Genomic DNA, 8,781 nt, shown 5'->3' with positions numbered 1-8,781 from the left:
CAGTTTGAATTCCGAACAGCGTAGAACCTTGTCCGTGCACAAGTTTCTTGTACACCAAATACACTGATGAACATGCCAAAGCTCGGCTAACAACTTAGCCACTTTGGCACCAGCAACTCTAAATAAATAAACGACTAGCGACAAATGTAGTTTTCTGATATTATTGGAAACTTTTGGAGACGGCCGTGAAAGCACGTATAGTTAACTCTTCTCAATGCTGCCACAGGCCCCTCCTCCTTCCAAAACAACACACAAGAGGCTTGGTCCTCACAGCCTGCAGCTCATAGCTTCCGTCATGGTCCAAGCACGAGATGATCCCCTCCTGCTGGGGTCAGACAGTCAGATGCTAATGCTTTGTAATGAAGTGAGTGTGACAAAAACATTAAAAAAAAAATTAAAAATACTGTAACATGTTGTAGTCTCTTAATTAGAGAACAACCAGAGCTGCTGGTTAAAGTACAGGTTTGTTCATTTTTGGCCAGGGATGTTTTCCATTTCTTTTTCTGCTGTTTGGAATGGAAATGCAATTAAATACATTTTCCTAGACATTACTAGGTCTTGAGTTTACAATATTAATATCTGCTTCTATTATTTGATTCAGTGGTAAGATCCATTTAAATTGAAAAAAGCTTTGCTTTTTAGTGCAACTATATTTATGTGATTAAAATCCGATTAATTGAGATCAATTAATTACAAAGCCTCTCAATAATTAGATTAATTTTTGTAATCGAGTCCCACCCCAATATGTGTGTACATATATATATATATATATATATACATACTGCCCTGTGAACTTCATAGCACCTCTCCCATGGCTTTTCATCTGCCCTGCAGACCCATTGGCAGAAGTGGATCACTGAGGTCCAAGCAGTCAGTCAGTGGCCTGCTGCTCTATTATGTTACTAATTGGTGGCATGAGTGAGATGGCTACTATATCAAAAGGCAGGAAGCAAAAGCTAGAAGGAGTGGGGGGATGAGGAGATGGAGGGAATGAAGGAAGGAAAGGAAAACTAAGAGACAGAGCAGAGAAAGGGTGAGATTTGTTCTCATTAGAGGTGGGCGTGTCCATTCTCCTTGTTTGAGGCAAATTAAGTTGACAGGGGAGTTTTGTGAATATGTGTGTGTGTGTGTGTGTGTGTGTGTGTGTGTGTGTGTACGTGTGTGTGTGTTTGTGTGTATGGCCATGTCAGTCCAAGTGGTTTTAGTAATAAGTTGGTGCGCATGAGGGGGACAATGGAATTACGAGGTTTTGTAGGAGGTTTTCTGATAAGCTGCCCTCATAATGCCAGCTCTGGTGGTGGGAAACTTTTTATGTTATTCGAACAAGTAGCTCTTCATTTAAGAAGGTACTGAAAATAATAATAAAGACGATAGGGCCCTAAGCTTTTCTGATGGAGGACGGTTATGAGGTAGGAAGCAAGTGGACCTACAATAGCCTTGAAAATAAGAATCTGCCTAGTCTACATGTTAACAAGGAAGACCATTCAAGACTCTCACGCAGTAAACTGTGAAAGGTGGGAGTTCAAAACAATATTACATCGAGTGAACCACTTTTACATTTTCGCAATACAAATTTACATCCAGAGAAATACTTTTACAAGTTTACAGAAACACAATTACAAAAATAGGTGTTTCACCAAAATCTGTGACCCATCAGAATCTGTGACTGCTTGGAGCCCTCAGCACATATGTCTTAGAAGATGAGCAAAGTCTTGAAAACACTTTTTTTGAAGTCTGAGTTCATTATAATGCAGGTACAGTAAAGTAACACAGTCTGATAGCTATCAGAAATGTGTTTTCAATAAAAGTGTTCAGGACTTTGCTCGTGTTCTAAGACGTACATGCAGGGAAATGTACACTATCGCCCCCTGTGGTCACAGATTTTGATGGCTCACAGCTTCAGATGTAACACCTATCTTTGTAATTGTGTTTCAGTAAACTTGCAAAAGCATTTCACTGGATGTAAATGTTTATCACGAAAACGTAAAAGTGTTTCTTTCGATGTAATATTGTTTTGCACTTCCTGGCTACCGTACAGACAGGACATAATCATGTGATAAAAACCTAGTTCCAATTTCAACCTTTTTACCGGTTGATGAATATGTGGACCCAAAGAAAAGAGTTAGATAAATTAAACCATTACAAAAAATGCTAGTTAACTTAGTCAAGTGAATCTGAAAACTGAGCCAGGTGGAGAGGCATTTTTTTAAAGACAGTTTAAGAATCTAGTGGAATAACAAGATTAAGCAAGGAGCTCTTTCTGATACTTGTCATTGGATAGTTTTATTGTGGAACCACAGCCAGATGTGAATTGTGACCAACAGAATTGACTAATAACAAAACAAAGAAACAACAAAATATGGAGATACAATCAGAGGCGTCACTTGCTAACAGGCTAACCAACAAATGCTTGGGGCCTTGAACAAGAAAAGGGGCCGAGAGGGCTGGCCATCTTTTAATCAAGACAGACCAGCGACACTGTGGAGAGTTTGCAATGATAGTGATCAAACAGTAGTGAACTCCCTAAAGGTGCCCCACCTCTTGGTCTTGCTGTGAGTAACTCTACATCCTATGTAAAGAAATTGTTTATCAAAATGAAGAGAAATTTTCTATCTGGCAGTGACAAAAAAAACAAAAAAACAAAAGCAAAACAAGAGATCAAGACAGTGGTAAGTAGTGCAGATAACACATATGCTAATTTAGCTCAGAGCAGCTCAGTCTGTCCTGCTCCTGTTGCATACCTGGGTGTCATGAGGCTGGCAATAAAAACTTCTAATTTGGATGATATCAAATTAAAGCTGTGTTTAGTTCGACTTAACTATAAAGCTAAGAAGCTTAGCTTATACACTAGGCAAGAAATCTGATAATGTACTAAGGTATATGGATGTCACTGTGTGCAAGTGGAGTTTATCTTTTATTTTCCACAATTGTCCAGCAAGCTTTATGCTTCTGAAAACTGTATGTATTATTTATGTGATGTATTGGCTGTAAATGTCATCCTAAAGAGTCATAATACAGGTTTCAGCACAGTTTAATTCTCTGCATTGGAACTATATGAAATCATATTGCCCTGTTTAATTAAATTAAAATGGTAGAAGTCAGTGGAAGAATTGAAATCTATCAAAGGACATTTAAAAGTTGCAATTGAAGAATTTATTGCTGTAACAACAATCACTATAAAGATAATATTAACATGTTATGCTTAGTATGTTAAGTAACATATTAGGGATACAATGTAATAAAAAGGCAATGAACATTGGTTGGAGGGGCCCCCTTGTGAAAATTTGCCCGGGGCCCAGAAAGACCCTAAAACTCCCCCTGGATACAGAGTAACTGCCTGAGTGATGATGTGTAAAATGACAAAAGTAAAATAATATTTTGTCACAACATGGAAAAAGGCATAGGGGATAATGAGTTAGACAAAAACTAACAACAAAAGTCAATTCATTGGTAGTTACTTTAATTTAATGAAAAATCACATAGGATCCTTCTTTAGAAGTACCCTCCCTATTGTTTCATGAAAAAGATGAAGAGTTGGGTTTGAAAAGGACTACATACTTTGTACTGCTGTTTCATCACTTAAAAAAATGCCAAAATAAGTTATATATATATATATATATATATATATATTAACTAAGCCATAATTTTTGTAAAATTGAGACTCCACTTTGAGGAGAAAGGAGATTTCTCAAGCCTTGTGAAACTCATTTCACAGTTGTTTGCTATTGAGGGTAACGGCTATATTTTTCTCTTTAATTATTTGCGAAAAGATTTCCTCTCCTCCTCCGTCCATACATACTGCGCCATCTTCACTTGAAATGAACTGGTCAACGTGTAAATGTGAAAAAAAGTTTTTCCATTACACTTTTGCAATATACTTCTATATCGAGACATCTGAAAAACAACCTCATGAGAGCATTTTTGAAATTTAGGTATTTTCATTACCAGTTTTAAATTGTGATATTTAGGTTTGTGTGCAGTTGTAGGGGTAATATATTCATCAAGTACAAAACTATAACCTCACACACATGAAAACAAGTGATGGGTGATTTTCAGTTTTTGTATTGTGAGAAACACCACACTAACACTGTCATGTCCAACATCCCCTCGAGCCTCGCTCTCCTTTGCCCTGAGGGCGCCTTCTGCAGGATCATGCGTCCTAATCATCCCCTTGTCCCCATCACTTCCACTGATCCCCTGTTGTGGAGGGAGAGAGCAACATTACATCTTAATCTCACCCGCTTGATGGAGAATGCAGGTCCCTGAAAGACAGCATTTTCTGGTTACATGAGCACATTGGAGGTGGATCAACCATATGCCAATTGACATGGTTGGGGCTGAATAGCTAACGTGGATTGTAACAGTGGTCCTCTCACAAAAAGCCCCCCGCCAGCTCCCACACCTTCACCAGCACTGAACAGACGTTCAGGCTGCTGCTGACACAAGGCCAGACCCCCCCCACCAGCATTGACACAGACACAGACAATATTGCCCCCCCCTTCACCATTTCCTGATGTTTATGTTGTTAATATAATGTTGCAGTTACACCATTGGACCAAAACAAAAGTTGTGTGTACAAATATAATACAGTTCAACAGAACACATATTTCCAGTTTATCTTGTATTGGTTTACATCATTTTTAAGAGCAAAACTACTCTGCTGCAAGTTTAGTTGATTGATTGGAATTGATTTTCTCAGATGAGACTGCTGCTAAAAATCGTTTTGCCATGTGTTAACAATATATTAAATGTGCTGGCAGTTCAAAAGAACAATAGTCTAATTACTCTTTAAATCATTTCTTGAATTCACATTATAAAAGTGTATGTATTTTATATTGCTGTTGAAAAATGGCCTCTTGTTTCAAATGGACATTAATGCCAGCTTCTAAAAACAAACCTTTACCCATATTACAATGGCTTAAAATTAAATCATTTCTTTCTTTTTTTTTATTTCCCTACAGCAATGATAGATTTTTTTGCCAAAACAAATAAAAAAAATAATAATAATAAAAAAAGAGAGAAATTTTATGTTAAGTCCAAGTCTTCTGATAATAATGAGCTTTTACACAGTTTGATTATCTAAATATGTAATTTCTTTTTAGTAGTAAATAAATACTATCCAACCACAAGTGTAGCCAAAGTTTTGAAGAAATACCCAGGAAACATGTTTTCATGCCTGAGACAGTCTCCCTTGCTTTCACAATAATAAAGTTAAAGATTTATTTATGTAATGCTATAAAAGTAATTTATGTGTGTGTGCGTGTGTGTGTGTGTGTGTGGAGAAGAAAAACTTGATGCAACTAGATGTTTTACAAAAACATTTAAATGTGTAATTAAATTGTGATCTGTTAAACGTTCCTCTCTGTGACAAAAACCTGCAACAAAACTAGCCTGGTCTTTCTAAACCAGTGATCCCACATGAGAGCGTGAGAGAGCGAGCATACAGTAGTAGCGGTTTAAAAGTTCCCATCCAAGCTGAAAGCCAGCCGAATACCTGCTGGCTTCCAGCCCAGTTCCATTCCAGTTCCAGCCAGCTGCCTTCCAACTTCCAGCCGCCAGAGAGGCCCCCTCCTTCTCCTGGGAGTGTCGATGTTTTAATCAAACTCCACCCATTCCTTGTAATATAGGGTAGACCCAGAAGATGGCGCTTCTCTCACAGACTTCTCATCGCCCGTAGTCTGTCAGATTTTATCTGAATTTACACTGACCGGCAGAGGCGCCACTCAAAGCACCTCTGATGGCCAGTCACAATTCATAAAAATGCATAAAACTTAATACATAATCATTGTTTGACGTGGAATGTGAAATTGTAACATGCTTGTGCGCTGCCAATTGTTTTATTCAGAAATGAATGCTAGTAGGTTAATAAAACCTTTCAAATACTGGATCACAGCCCCTAGCTCTATTCTCAATAGGATGTATTTATCATACTGATTAATCTTTTAATATTAGCATTATTAACATAGACAAATCAGATTTGGATCAAGCAACACAGAATCTGTTTGAGGTAGCTAGGAAGGGTTATTTTATTCTCATATTATTTATTTCACCTCCATAAGAAGACAGGGCGACAGATAAAAGCCCCACGCAGGATCGGAGATAATTTCTTCCACTTCAATGTGTCTAATCGCGGGGGGACATCCAACACTCGCTGTGCTGCGACTTCCTGCTCGCCGGGAATCCCGATTACGTCACCCCTCCAGGTGGGCTATTCCCCGACACGCTCTGATTACCATTCCAAAAGGTACTGTATGCAGCCCCCAACTTGAACATGCGCCTTCTTCAACATTCGCACTTGCTCCAGAAAATTACCATCTCTTAGGCTCCTCCACCACCACTTTGACTGTGGATTGATACGTAAATGAGCCGCAATAAGGCAGCTGAAGCAGTGACCCAGTTTTGTGATTGTTGCACATTGGGTAAGAGTGGTCAAACGAGTCCAGTTTGTGTTGTCATGCTACCAGAAATTCAGTATGGCTAGTCGGTCCTAATGCAGTGAATTTCCATGTTAATGTTGCCAAATTCAATAGCATAGCAAGAGATGAAAAAAGAAACAACGATATTTCTTCAACATGTTAACCAAAATATTTACCTCTTAAAGCATAAACCAAGTATTTACAACAAGCAGTGTGCTTTTTAACGTTAACGTGTGCCATAGCCTACTGCACCGCTGTTCCTCCTTCCAAGTCTTCTTTTTTATTATATTGTTGTTTTATCATCTGAATATACTACAACAACACAGAGAAAATATATGAAAGTTTATTTTACGCTGGTATTTGCGCAGCAGAGTTTTCTGCCGCCGGATTTGTAGTCCAGGAACGGAGAACACAGCTGCTGCCAGGAAAGGTGGATTACATTTTGTTAAAGCACAGCAATCTCCGAGTAGCCTATTATAAATACCCTCTCAGTGGCAAAATAAAACACACTGGTCTGGTTTAGTCTTCACTCTGAAATGGTTCAGTCAGAGGAATATAAAGCTGTTTTAAAAATGTTGAGCAAGCTTAAAATAAACATTCATAGGCTATCTATGTGTTTTAGATTAACACAATGATAAAACAACAATAGGCTATAATAATGGAAAAGAAGCGGTGCAGCATGGCAATGATGCGTTAATGGCTCGGGTCGCGGGTTAAACATCAGTCTGGTTCGGATTTAAATGGAATAAATACATTGGTGACGAGTCGGGTTCGGGAGTCATTCTAACGGGTTAGGGCAGGTATGCGTAGCAAAACGGAACCGTGCAGGACTCTGCTCTAAGCAGTTCGGACTTGGTTGACCTGGAACCATTTGACAATAAAATCTGGAGCCATCCTGCAACGCGCTCGCTTAGGCGTCCAGTTAAACCGTGTTTATTCAACCAGTCCCTACTTCATTGCATTCATTCTTTCCTCATAGCCTACGTGCACATTTTTTTCAAGATTGTTTATGTCAGTTTTGTTTTGGAAAACGAAAAAGGAGTCTTTGCGCAGAACTTATAACATTATTCTAATCTTGCCACTTGCCTATTTTATTATTGTGTATTTTTGTAATAACATGTAAATTCACTGCATAGGAACCAACTAGTCTACTGAATTTTGTGTGACAACACTAACAGAACTGTTTTGACAATGCAACAATTACAAAACTGCGGCTCATTTACTTATCAATCCATAGTCAAAGTGGTGGTGGAGGAGCCTTGGAGATGGTAATTTTATGGAGCAAGTGCGAATGTTGAGGAATTTAGCCTTTGTTCAAGTTGTGGGCTGCACAACTTGGTATACCTTTCAGAATGATAATAAACAGAACAAGACACACCAAACCAGGAGCTAAGACCACGAAGTTCAGCATCATGCTTATCTATCTTTGGCGTTTTTACACCAACATTTTTATACACTGGATAATGATAATAATTATCGATTAAAGTCACGGATAAAACTGCTGTTGTTAAAACACACCCATCTCTTACAAAATCTAAAATGTAAAACAAAAAAAACAACAAACAAAAAATCTGGATCACTGTAGAAATATCTTTATTCATTGCTGATCATCTGGCCATTGAAGCGTTTTTATTTGGAATTGGGAACAAATATTTTCCACCCTGTTATATTCTGTTCCACTCTGTTATGTTCCATTCCACCCTGTTAGTAAGGTGTTTTTTAATTTTTTTTTTTTTTTTACTAAAAACATTGAGGACTGTGAACCTTGTTGCACCATATTAGGAAGTGAGGAACATTAAATTGATTTTGCTTTTCTGTTCCCAGGTCAAAAGGAATGTAATTATCTCTCATTTGAAATACTTGATTATGCTTTCCTTCTTGCCTTTGTGGAAACAGAAACGTGATAATCTCTCACTTGAAAGCAAGCTGGGCGTACAATAGTGTGATGACGATGAAAACTCACATGACCAATGCTCAATAAAGGGTACATGAAAATGTGAGAAATGGTCAAAAGCACAAATACCGTTTGTGGTGAGTGAAACTATACAGCACAGTCCCTAGCTCTTTTCAAGCACACTCCTCCCCCCAAGGAGTATGCTTGAACAGCTAACGGCAGGTAATGGCTGTGTTTACAAATGTAAAGGTGCTAATTGTTGGCCATTGAATTGTTAATTTCAAACCGGGCAGCCTTTTGGTTGTACTCTGGGCATGGTAGAGGGATAAGAAATCTCTGGGTTTTCTAGTGTTAAACACTGGAAGCGTCGCCAGCGGTCTTTTGATGACCGCCAGTCACGCTACCATGCTTATAGTGTATTAAAAACTAAACGGCTGAACCTGGTATTTTAGGACTTTTATTATATAGTTG

This window comes from Melanotaenia boesemani, chromosome 12 (assembly GCF_017639745.1).
Source record: "Melanotaenia boesemani isolate fMelBoe1 chromosome 12, fMelBoe1.pri, whole genome shotgun sequence".
NCBI classification, from domain to species: domain Eukaryota; kingdom Metazoa; phylum Chordata; class Actinopteri; order Atheriniformes; family Melanotaeniidae; genus Melanotaenia; species Melanotaenia boesemani.
The sequence above is the reverse complement of the archived record's forward strand: the minus strand, read 5'-3'. Positions refer to the sequence as shown.